Source organism: Apium graveolens, chromosome 7 (genome assembly GCF_009905375.1).
Source record: "Apium graveolens cultivar Ventura chromosome 7, ASM990537v1, whole genome shotgun sequence".
In the NCBI taxonomy this organism is placed as follows: Eukaryota; Viridiplantae; Streptophyta; class Magnoliopsida; order Apiales; family Apiaceae; genus Apium; species Apium graveolens.
Genome location: NC_133653.1, coordinates 270,242,505 through 270,256,436, shown reverse-complemented (window position 1 = coordinate 270,256,436; position 13,932 = coordinate 270,242,505).

Here is a 13,932-nt window from a genome sequence, read left to right as displayed (position 1 = left end):
GCGTTGAAGTTAGTGATGTTCATTGGTGCAGAAATGCCTCAATAATAGAGATCCCTGTTATAGAAGAAGAAGAAGAAGAAAATGCTTCTTAGAATTTAAATCCAGAATATTTAATTAACATGCTAGTATTTAGATTATTGCTTTGTAACGTCATGATTTGATCTCTGAACCTTCTTTTTAGGCTTAAATTGTAATCACAGTAATTACGCTTTGGTGGTTTTATTTTTAGTGGTTGTTTTCTTATAAGTGGTTGTTTAAGTTATATTGTTCCATTAGTTAATTAGTGGTTGTTTAAGTTGCATTTGTACATTAGTTAATTATTGGTTATTTAAGTTGTAGTTTTCTATTAGTTAAAAAGTGGCAATTTTATTTGCATTTTTTTAGTTTACAAATGTTTTTTTTGTTATAAGCATTTGCTTTCTTATAAGTGGCATAATAAAAATTTTAGTGGACTTGCCTAATCTAATATTATGTCTGATTTTTTTCAGGAAGGAAGAAGATTCATTTTATGTCAAGATTTACCACAAGGGTCAATTTCAGGAGGATAGCTATGTTTGAGGAAACCTGGCTATTTTTAAGTAGGTAGAGCGTGATTAGGTGGTCTAATAAGGTACTAATAGAGTTTGTTAAGGATGACCTCGGATACTCAGAAATCAGGGGAATATATATAAACAAAAAAAGGTAGAAATTATGTGGCAATGATGCAGGACTTAATGAATATGATAAAGGAGTCAAAAATCTGGGATACCTGCATTTTTATATTGACAATGTGGTCGATCATAAGATCCATCCTTGAAAACAGATGTAGCCACATGTGGTGATGCGACCTAGGCCAAATCTATTTGCTGGTATTGTTATTTGAATTTGCTCAATTTTCACTGCTCAAATCCAGCCTACATATCACTTGCTTTTAGTTCTGATGATTATTTTTGCACCTAAAAATCCAATAAAACAGACATTTGTGACCACTCACCGACTCTAACAACAATAAAAAAAGAAACAAACTGATGTATGCAACAGTCCTCAGAAGTCAGCACGCCTTAACAATCCACGTGATGCATATGATATATTTCCTGATATTGGAGAAGAATCTGAACAAGGTTAGCATCTTTAATTTCACAATTATCGTTCTTTCTATTGTGTGTGCTTGAATTATGTATAAAATGATTTGGTGTTAATTGTCTATCTTTCATCATACATATACTTGACAATTACAGTTGAAGTTCTTAAAAAGAAAAGACGGCCAACAATTATGAATAAAGTTCATACAAGGCCATTTGAAAAAAGAATTGTCTTGAACATAAATAAGGAATTCCAACATATATTCGACAATGACAAAGTTGTGTCTGAATTTGGCCAATTTCTTGGGAAATTGAAGAAGTGTGTGCCACTTACCTATAAATCTTGGAAAGATGTTCCTGAAAATTTGAAGACCACTTTGCTGAATTACGTCAAGGTAACTTCTAAATTGCAATTTTTCTCAGTTTTTCTTGCTTATATTAAAATGTTAGTCATAGTAGGACATAATTAAATAATTAATTTTTCATTTCTATGTAAGCAACGATATATATTTCCCGATGAGTTGGAAGGCTGGGTGTTGAAGTCAATTAATGCATGCTAATTAGAAGGCGTAAAAGAGTCGTACCAAGAAGAAATATTTTACTGTATGTTCCACCAATGAGGAGAGGTTAGCAAACATGCCTGCTAAAATTCCACTCGAGCAATTCAAACTGTTGTTGCAGTGTTGGGGAGATCAAGAAATTTAGGTATACCTTTCTATAGCCCATTATCGTCACTATTGTGTATTCAGTTATACTGGAATAATTATATCATGTTTTTTGTAGACCAAGGCCCAGAAAAATGCTAACAATCGGCATACGTATGTGGACACACACATTGCTGGTACTAAATTATTTTCACAACTTCAACACAGGATGGTATGCTCTTGAATTTTTTATTAATTACTGCTGAAAATTTATTATTTCATTTCTTTCTTATAAAAGTCAATATTGGTTTATGGTTGTATACATGAACATACAAGTTGTATACATGGACATACAAGTTTATGACATGTTTTATCTTAAATTTGCATCTAGGTCAAGGATTGAGACGCAACAGTTTTTGTTAAGACTCGAAAGAGAAAACCCGGCCACAAGTATAAATTGATGGAAAAGTAACTAACTTCATAATTGTACGTATTCTTAATTTTGTTCATCACCTTCTAGTCTTGTAGTTTGATTACAATTATTTGAATTCACTTGTTTGTGGCTTTGTTTGGTAGGAAAAATTGAAAATGTCTTGGGAAGTGATTTATCAGGACCAACTGATGGTGTGGATGAACTTTTATTGAATGTAAAAGGACATGGTCCTTCTTGGCTTGTAGAGAGAACTATCAAGCCTGTCAAAGGTTCTGGCCCGACGAAGTCACAAATCAGTGACTTAACAACAAAGATTAGGGAGAAGTTACTGCAGAAATGGAAGAAAATATGAAGCAACAAAAAGAATAAGTTGATGCAAAGATGAACAAGATGCAAGTGAACTTTAATTAGGTTCTGAGGAAACTAGGTGAAGCAAACCCTAGCATCAATGTCAATATGGCAGAGCTATGTGCCACAATTTCAAGTGACCATGATGATGAACTCCTGTTACCATGGTCACTCATATTATCGGAGGAGGTTCTACTTAGTCAGATATGTTTTAGCAGCATTATCGTTCTACTTTGTTTTTCTATCAGTACTAAGATGTTTAGATTTTGAAGTTTGTAACTTTTACTTGTTAAGACTTTCGCTTTTGTTTATGGTTGGTAGATAATGGTGGTATGGGGATGGTAGTATGTCTATGCTATGATGGTGAAGGTAGTGGTGTTTATTTTGGGATGAATTGAATGCAGTAGGGTGATTGGTTGTTGAGACAATGTTGATTATGTTAGTTTTAAGACTGTGGTCTTATTTATGGGAATGACTATTTACAAATAGTTCCTTTCAATTTTTTTTGTAAAAGCGTTGCAATAGGTCTTTTATAGTGTTGCTGGTAGTTAGTCTAAATTTGTTGCAAAAAATATATAAAATGTTACAGTAGGGTTGCATCAATACAAACATATGGGCCCCACATGTGGGCCCACATGGGGAACCCGCCACTGGGGCCCCACTGGTGGGGTCCTCATATGGGGCCACCGATGGGGCCCATAATATTATCCTGATTGGCCAAAACCGATTGTAACACTGATCAAGTCCTATTTCAACTCTGGTTGATATTTTAGTAGAAAGTTTTTATTATAGATAAGTTGGTGTTGCAATAGGGTGTACCGGGTTGCAATAGAGTTATTTCCCAATGGCTAAAATTGTAACCCCTAAAAAGCGTTGCAATAGCTTTTTTGGCACCTATAGCAACAGTTTTTTGGCCTTTAGCAACATTTTGTAGGAGTTATAGCATGCAATCTATGGCATAGTGGGAGCTGACAACTACAATTGGTGGAAAGGTCAAATGGAAACTCACTTATTCAAAGATCTATTTGTTCTAAGGGTAGTTCAGAAAGGTACTTATGAGCTTAAGGATGATAAAGGCAAAGCGAAGATGTTTATGCACTCACTTCCGATGAGCTGTTAAAGAGTGGCTATTATAGAAAAGCAAGGAGAATGCTAATCATGTGTCTTAATCAATCTGAGTATGTCAAAGTTTCTTCTCTCAAGACTGCAAAAAAAATTAGGATGCTCTTGAAACTTATCATGCGAGATCTAAAGCTTTGAGGAAAGTGAAGTTTAGTGCTCTAACGAACACTACAAGAAAACAAGGCTAAATACAACTGAACAAATACAACCGACATCAAATTCAACCGTTTTCGGTTGAAATTAAAGGCGCGGCTAAATACAACCGCATGCGGTTGTATTTAAATACGGTCGTATTTACGCGCTCGAATTTAGTATTAATTACAACCGAATAAATACAACCGTATTTAAATACAACCGTATACGGTTGAGTTTAGGCGTGCTCCTAAATTCAACCGTATTCGGTCAAATTTAGCCTTACTAATTACAACCGAATAAATACAACTGTATTTATATACAACCATATACGATTGAGTTTAGGCGTGCTTCTAAATTCAACCGCATTCGGTCGAATTTAGCCTTGCTAAAAAATGGAGGGAATTTTTCCGCCAACGAATTTTGTACTAAATTTAACCGATTTCGGTCGAATTTTTTTTAAAAATGGCGGAAAATTTCTAAAAAAAATATAGAATAAAATTTACACGAAATTTATATTTTAGTTCTTGCAAAAAAGATTATTATGGTAGTTACATATTTATCATTCAATTAATAATTATAGTTTGAGTTTCAATTTATTTTGTATTTGTTTTAAATTATAATCCAACCATACGAATATGAAAATTGTCAAAATAAAAAGTTCACGGAAAAATATAAGTAATTTGAATATTTAAATTTTAACTATTTTGACATCCGTACGGTTGGATCCTTCATTAATATTTTTAAAAATATCGAAACATCAATATGGGATTAAACACTAGTTAGAAGTACTTGTCAATTTACTAGTTGACGGTTAAAAAAGCAAACCAAATATATTTATTTTTTTCTAAAATTTTTGTCATATCACTAAAATATATAGATCTTGACATCCGTACGGTTGGATCATTCATTGATATTTTTAAAAATATCGAAACATCAAAATGGGATTAAACACTAGTTAGAAATACATGTCAAACTACTCTTTAACTATTAAAAAGGCAAACCAAATATATTTATTTTTTTCTAAAAAATTTGTCATATCACTAAAATATATATATCTTAACATCCGTACGGTTGGATCATTCATTAATATTTTTAAAAATATCGAATCATCAATATGGGATTAAACACTAGTTAGAAGTACTAGTCAAATTACTAGTTGATTGTTAAAAAAGTAAACCAAATATATTTATTTTTTTCTAAAATTTTTGTCATATCACTAAAATATACAGATCTTCACATCCGTACGGTTGGATCATTCATTAATATTTTTAAAAATATCGAATCATCAATATGGGATTAAACACTAGTTAGAAGTACTAGTCAAATTACTAGTTGATTGTTAAAAAAGTAAACCAAATATATTTGTTTTTTTCTAAAATTTTTGTCATATCACTAAAATATACAGATCTTGACATCCGTACGGTTGGATCATTCATTGATATTTTTAAAAATATCGAAACATCAAAATGGGATTAAACACTAGTTAGAAATACTGGTCAAACTACTCTTTAACTATTACAAAGGCAAACCAAATATATTTATTTTTTTCTAAAAAATTTGTCATATCACTAAAATATATAGATCTTAACATCCGTACGGTTGGATCATTCATTAATATTTTTAAAAATATCGAATCATCAATATGGGATTAAACACTAGTTAGAAGTACTAGTCAAATTACTAGTTGATTGTTAAAAAAGTAAACCAAATATATTTATTTTTTTCTAAAATTTTTGTCATATCACTAAAATATACAGATCTTCACATCCGTACGGTTGGATCATTCAATAATATTTTTAAAAATATCGAATCATCAATATGGGATTAAACACTAGTTAGAAGTACGGGTCAATTTACTAGTTGACTGTTAAAAAAGCAAACCAAATATCTTTATTTTTTTCTAAAATTTTGGTCATATCATTAAAATATATAGATCTTAACATCCGTACGGTTGGATCATTCATTAATATTTTTAAAAATATCGAATCATCAATATGGGATTAAACACTAGTTAGAAGTACTGGTCAAACTACTCTTTGACTATTAAAAAGGCAAACCGAATATATTTATTTTTTCTAAAATTTTTGTCATATCACTAAAATATATAGATCTTGACATCCGTACGGTTGGATCATTCATTAATATTTTTAAAAATATCGAAACATCAAAATGGGATTAAATACTAGTTAGAAATACTGGTCAAACTACTCTTTAACTATTAAAAAGGCAAACCAAATATATTTATTTTTTTGTAAAAAATTTGTCATATCACTAAAATATATAGATCTTAACATCCGTACGGTTGGATCATTCATTAATATTTTTAAAAATATCGAATCATCAATATGGGATTAAACACTAGTTAGAAGTACTAGTCAAATTACTAGTTGATTGTTAAAAAAGTAAACCAAATATATTTATTTTTTTCTAAAATTTTTGTCATATCACTAAAATATACAGATCTTCACATCCGTACGGTTGGATCATTCATTAATATTTTTAAAAATATCGAATCATCAATATGGGATTAAACACTAGTTAGAAGTACTGGTCAAATTACTAGTTGATTGTTAAAAAAGTACACCAAATATATTTGTTTTTTTCTAAAATTTTTGTCATATCACTAAAATATACTGATCTTGACATCCGTACGGTTGGATCATTCATTGATATTTTTAAAAATATCAAAACATCAAAATGGGATTAAACACTAGTTAGAAATACTGGTCAAACTACTCTTTAACTATTAAAAAGGCAAACCAAATATATTTATTTTTTTCTAAAAAATTTGTCATATCACTAAAATATATAGATCTTAACATCCGTACGTTTGGATCATTCATTAATATTTTTAAAAATATCGAATCATCAATATGGGATTAAACACTAGTTAGAAGTACTAGTCAAATTACTAGTTGATTGTTAAAAAAGTAAACCAAATATATTTATTTTTTTCTAAAATTTTTGTCATATCACTAAAATATACAGATCTTCACATCCGTACGGTTGGATCATTCATTAATATTTTTAAAAATATCGAATCATCAATATGGGATTAAACACTAGTTAGAAGTACGGGTCAATTTACTAGTTGACTGTTAAAAAAGCAAACCAAATATCTTTATTTTTTTCTAAAATTTTGGTCATATCACTAAAATATTTAGATCTTAACATCCGTACGGTTGGATCATTCATTAATATTTTTAAAAATATCGAATCATCAATATGGGATTAAACAATAGTTAGAAGTACTGGTCAAACTACTCTTTGACTATTAAAAAGGCAAACCGAATATATTTATTTTTTCTAAAATTTTTGTCATATCACTAAAATATATAGATCTTGACTTCCGTACGGTTGGATCATTCATTAATATTTTTAAAAATATCGAATCATCAATATGGGATTAAACACTAGTTAGAAGTACTGGTCAAATTACTAGTTGATTGTTAAAAAAGTAAACAAAATATATATATTTTTTTCTAAAATTTTTGGCATATCACTAAAATATACATCCGTACGGTTGGATCATTCATTAATATTTTTAAAAATATCGAATCATCAATATGGTATTAAACACTAGTTAGAAGTACGAGTCAATTTACTAGTTGACTGTTAAAAAACAAACCAAATATATTTATTTTTTTCTAAAATTTTGGTCATATCACTAAAATATATAGATCTTGACATCCGTACGGTTGGATAATTCATTGATATTTTTAAAAATATCGAAATATCAATATGGGATTAAACACTAGTTAGAAGTACTGGTCAAACTACTCTTTGACTATTAAAAAACAAACCAAATATATTTATTTTTTTCTAAAATTTTGGTCATATCACTAAAATATATAGATCTTGACATCCGTACGGTTGGATAATTCATTGATATTTTTAAAAATATCGAATCATCAATATGAGATTAAACACTAGTTAGAAATACTGGTCAAACTACTCTTTGACTATTAAAAAGGCAAACCAAATATATTTATTTTTTCTAAAATTTTTGTCATATCACTAAAATATATAGATCTTGACATCCGTACCGTTGGATCATTCATTAATATTTTTAAAAATATCGAATCATCAATATGAGATTAAACACTAGTTAGAAATACTGGTCAAACTACTCTTTGACTATTAAAAAGGCAAACCAAATATATTTATTTTTTTCACTAAATTTTTGTCATACAGATATTGTTTAGTCCCATATTGATCTTATGATTTTTTCAAAATAATTTATGAATGATCCAATCGTAAGGATTTTAGGATCTATATATATTAGTGATATGATAAAAAATTTAGAAATAAATAAATTTATTTGGTCTTGCTATTTTAAAAGTCAACTAGTAGTTTGACTAGTATTTTTTAATAGTGTTTAGTCCCATATTAATGTTTCAATTTTTTTCAAAAATATTAATGAATGGTCCAACCGTAAGGATATTAAGATTTATATATTTTAGTGATATGATAAAAAATTTAGAAAAAATTAAATGTCTTTAGTTTGCTATTTTAACAATCAACCAGTTCTTTTACGATATTTACCTATAAAAATAAATGCTTTTAATTATCAAAAGATACATAAATTATAATAAAATAATTAAATTGACACTTCTAAATTCAACCGAATACAATAGAATTTACTGCCAAGTCATCGATTCGTGTTAATAAGATCAACGTACCAAATTTAACTATAAAACATAATCCAATGGGCATCTTTAGATTACAAGTAAAAAAAATAAAACAAAATTATATAATAATTTCTTTAGACTAAATGACTTTTTAGGTTTTTAAAATATTGGAAACCAATTTTGATAATTATATTAATTTAAAAAATTTAATTTTAATAATTTTTCTTGATTGAAATACATCAACACAGGTTTAAAAATAAAAAATAATTTAACAAAACATGAATCAATATGAGTGAATATAAAGAGAATTGTGAAAAAATAGTAAAATAAAATAGCATGCCCAAATCAGGGCATATGACCTGGACCGTGGGAGATGGAATGTAATTTCTATCTGTTGCTAAGTATTTTGAAGGATAAAATTAACAAAGCAAAACTTGAGTAAAAAGTCAGGTACTTATATCCACCAATAAGAATAGAGAAACAGACCTTAGCGATCCGCCACTAACATATAGGACAAATCCTGACCGTACATTGAACTACAGAAAACACAGAGAACACTACTCCTAACCGTCCGATCCCCAAAGTAAAAGCACACGGATAAATTTTTGTACATCAAACGAGACTTATCTGCTCTTTTACTTGGGGTTGCTGGTACTCTTCTTTTTCAATAAGCTTCCGAATTTGTGAAGCAATTGCTTTGAAACTAAATTATGTAAACCATTTCTTTGAGGCGACTTCCTGAACGGATTCCTTTTCTGCTGCCTCCGGGAAATCCTTATTTTCCAAGTTGCTGCTTTTCCATTTCTTTGTTCTCGTCCTCTTTGGGCTTTCCATTTATGTCTCAAATTTAAGCTTGTTCTTGTTCGATACTCACACAATTCGAGTGAAAATAATAAAAACGGAGGGATTGGTAGTTGAATGGAGGGATTCATCGACAACTCTTTGGAAGAAATTAACACCGATTTGTAAATATTATTATATATGCTTTCAATTATTTTCCATTATTTCGTCGAGATTTGGGTTTTCAATTTCTGTAAATTTGTTGTTATTGTTGGCTTTGTATATGAATAGCTTGTATTCTTTTGAGGTATATGATTAGTTAAATTTTGGTTGCATTTTTTATCTCGTCGTAGTTTAGGCTGCCGCCTTTGAATTTTTATTTTTCGGCGTGAGCTGTTCTCTAAACATTTAGAATGGTTTTAAAGCTTCGTAGATTTAAAACTAGGCATGTTGAATTGCACTGCAAAATCGCCTCTTGAAAATTGTCTTTTGATTGAGTTCGAGGTTGCCGGAAAATGTCCAGATTCCGGTGGTTTCCGGGATCCGGCATTTTTTTAAAAAAATCTGGACTTCGTTATTTCAACCGACTGCCGTTGAATTTAACATTGCATTTTCAACCATATATGGTTGAATTTAATTTGGGCGGACTATTTAAATTTTTTCGGAAAATTTAATTTTTTGTGCAGGATATTTGAATTTTAGCCGAAAAATCTAATTTGACCGAAAGTGGTTGTATTTAGCCGGTCATATTTAGGCGGTTGTATTTAATCGGTCGTATTTAGTATAAATACAACCGCCTTACTAAATATTACTCGAGCGAATACAACCGGTCTAAAAACCGGTTGTATTTAGCTAAATACAACCGGATTCGGTTGTATTTAGCTAAATACAACCGTTTTTTTACCGGTTGTATTTAGCCGTTTTTCTTGTAGTGGAATGATATTGAAAACTTCAATCCTGAAGATGGTGAAACTATCAAGGAAGCTCAAGCAAGGTTCTAGAATACAATAGATGGTCTATAGAGATTTGGAATAAAGATTTCACAAGAAAAAATTAACATGAATGTACTTAGCTCGGTTCCATTTATCTATCAAGCCAAGACTACAGCTTTGAAATCTATTTTAAATGCTGATACAATGGATCATCTTACTATCTTTGCTGAGCAGGAACAATTTGAGAGAAGAATTGAAGCTAGCATATATAAACATGTCAAGCTATCAACTGAGAAAATGAAGAATCTAGCTCTCCGCTCTTCTTTTAGCAAGCTGGAATCATATGAAGACTTAGAATCAAATGAAGAAATAGCTCTCATGTCCAGAAAAATCAAGAAATTGATTGAAAAGAAGAACATAATGAAGAGAGACAAAGGAGAAGCTTTTGGTGCAAAGAAAGATTCAAAGCTGATATATGTTATGAATGCGGAAAGAAGTGGCACTTCAAAAAAGATTACTATAAGCTAAAAAATAAGTTAAAGCAGCCTAAGCAGCAAGCTAATTTCAGAGACAAGAGGAAATTTAAGGCAGTTTTGACTTCGACTAATGATAAAGATTCAGATTCTGACGAGTCAAGTGAAGAAAGGTTAATCTAGCTCTTGATGGACTTGAAGAATAATGTGAAACTGATTAAAATGGTTCAGAATTAAGTAGTGAGGTAAATTCTATTATTTCTAAAGTACATAATGATAATTTTTCTTTATATGAACTAACCATGCAGGATAAAAATAGTTAATCTATGATTGAGCTCATGAATTTAAAGAATAAGAATTAAGAGTTTGAACAAGAAAATATTCATCTTCGAAAACTTATCTCAAATTTAATGGATTCCAAATCAAGTGTTGAAATGATTGCAAATCTTAAAGAACAGGTTGTTCAATTGAAGGAAATAGCAAGTAAATTCTGAGAAGGAATTACACACTCACAAATAAACTTTCACTGAGAACTGATCTCAAGGCTCAAAATGCATATTTGGAGGAAATTGAATTAAGCAAATCAGCAAGCTTAATTGAGATATCTAAACAAGCTGAGAAGATCAAGGAACTGGAAGATGAAATCAAAAATCTTTAGAAAAGAATGGGAAAGTTTGTTCAAGGAGGAAAAGTAATCAAGTCCATGATGAAACAAACTTGAGTTCAATCTCTAAAGTATGAAGGAGAAAATGGTATTCCATATCACTATGCTATGCCATATAAAGTTTGCAATTCATGTGGAAAGAAAGGTCATCTCGCTAGCCACTGCACAGTAAAAAAGTAATATCAGCAAGCCGGAATAGACAGATAGCTCACAGGCAGCAAGCTGTTAAGCCAAGACAATAAGTTGGCAGAATAGGCAGAACAAATAAATAGACTTCCATAATGGTCCAAATGTCGATCAAGAAATCTAATCTGAATGTTTTATATGTTCTATCTACTAACCAAGCCGGACCCAAACCAATATGGGTACCAAAACGTTGAGTTGTTTCTGTTTGTTTTGTAGGTTTGTCTCATGGTAAAATTAAAGTTGAATCAATAGATTTTGGACAGTGGTGCAACAAGGCACATGAGTGGAGACAAATCTCAATTTTTTATTCTAAAGATGAAGAATGGTGGTAGTGTCATAATTGGTGATAGCAAGACTCTTCCTATTCTTGGCAAAGGGAAGATTGGTAACAGTATTGTGTCTTTAAATAAAGCTCAATATGGTAAAGGTCTTACATATAATCTGCTTAGTATAAGTCAATTGTTGGATGTTGGTCATAAAGTAAATTTTGGTCAACATGATTGTACTATACTTGTTGGTTTTAACAAAATTCCTCTAGTTTCTGGAAGGGAAGGAAATAAATATGTATTGGATTTTGAAGAACAGGAACAAGAATGTTGTCTAGAAGCAGTCGATACAAGTCCAGAAATTTGGCATAAAAGGCTTGGACATGCTCACATGGAATTACTTAGCAAGATGTCAACAAAAAAGCTAGTTCAAGGATTTTTTAACTGAAGTATGTTAAGACGGAATCTGTACTGCTTATCAACTAGGAAAGCAAATCAGACCTCACATAAAGTCAAGAAAATGGTATCTACTACTAAACATTTAGAGCTTTTACAATTGGATTTATTTGTTTTAGAAGCCTATAAGGCACTACACCCTAAGTGGGTTACTGTAATGCCTAAATGGTGTTCCAATAGGCCCAAAAACGTTACGTTAGGTCTATTGTAACCGCAAGGGGCGTTACGTATATGAGCATTACTATTGACATCCTAATATAACACTTCACTGATCTATTGTAACAGAGAAGAAAACGTTACAATAGGCAACTATTATAACACTAAAAGGCCCAAATGTAACGCAAAATGGGTGATACAATAGCTTGATCAAGATTGCATAAGTGGGACCCACTGGTGGTGCCACGTGGCCCCCACAGCCTATTGTAACAGTCTGTTTTATATATTGTAACACCATTTTTTTATAATTAAGCAACACTAGCATATGTAATATAACACTATATGTAAAAATATATTACATTAAATTCATCAAATCTAACAGTTATTTTTAAATTTTTTGAAATATATACTTTATTTAAAGAACAATCACATAATCAATAAAATATCAAATTTGCATACATGAGTCTCAATTTTTTGAACCAAACTATTAAGTAACAGTCTCAATTGTCCAAACCATACCACTACATAAGAGTCTCATCTCTAACGCCAACAACTACAACATAACATCCAAGTTATCCTTGGATAGGAAAAAACTACTTTTCGACTATCCTTGGATATGAAATTATACAAAATAACCCGGCAGAGAAGCACTTGTTGCCCTTCTAAACTTTTCTAATCTGGAAACAAAATAACTAGGCATAGAGCTACTTGTTTTCCCTCATTCACCATTCCTTGCTCCGGTACACAAGTCACACCAAATTGCATAAGAATCAATAGAAGTTGTTTTGGTATTAAAATGGCAAAGTAGCATGCATAGTTGGATACTTACGGTAAAGTTTAGGATGAGACATGAGGAATCAGTCACTTTAAACTTTATAATACATAGAAATCCATCAAAAGGTACATTTTAATAACTCTCAAAAGGTACATTTTACCAGTTGGCAATCAAGATATTTACCCTTGGCAGTGACACCAAGAACCCGACCCCTAGTAGCTATTCAATAATTTCAACTCATAAAAAGATTGTAGTTACTAGTATGCATGTGGCAATGAAACAAAGGGTTATGCTGTATTATTTTTTTCCCAAAATAAATCATAAATTAAGTTAGGATCTCACCATCGTCCATCTACACCTCAAAGCAACGGCCTGTACAATTTTGTTATGTAGCAGAGCTCATCGCATTCTCTTTCATGGTCACTGCCTCTATATTCGGCTTGCCTTTACTTATTACCTAATAGAACTTACTTTTTCTTCTGCCTCTAAATTTCTCTTTTCATCAAGAGCCATACTTGGAGCTTGTCCTTCATGACTCCTCTGCTTCCACATTCTCAAAATAATGCTCATCTATTTCTTGTTGGCCAGAATGCTACCTTTTGAAGAAAGGTGTATCTCTTTCTGCTTCTAATTCTCTTTCTTCTTTACAGCTAGTTCTTCGTCCGTAACATCCTGGACTGCATCTAGCAATGAGGTAGGTTTCTCCCTTGAAGTCACTGTAGCAGTTGAGGCAGAGATAACTACTTTCCTATTGTTAGAACTGTCCGCAGCCTTGGAAATTTCAATTCCATCTCTAGTTGTTTTATCATTTTGATCCGTACAGGGAATATATTTTGATATCATTGTTGCCATCATATTATGAACCTGAGA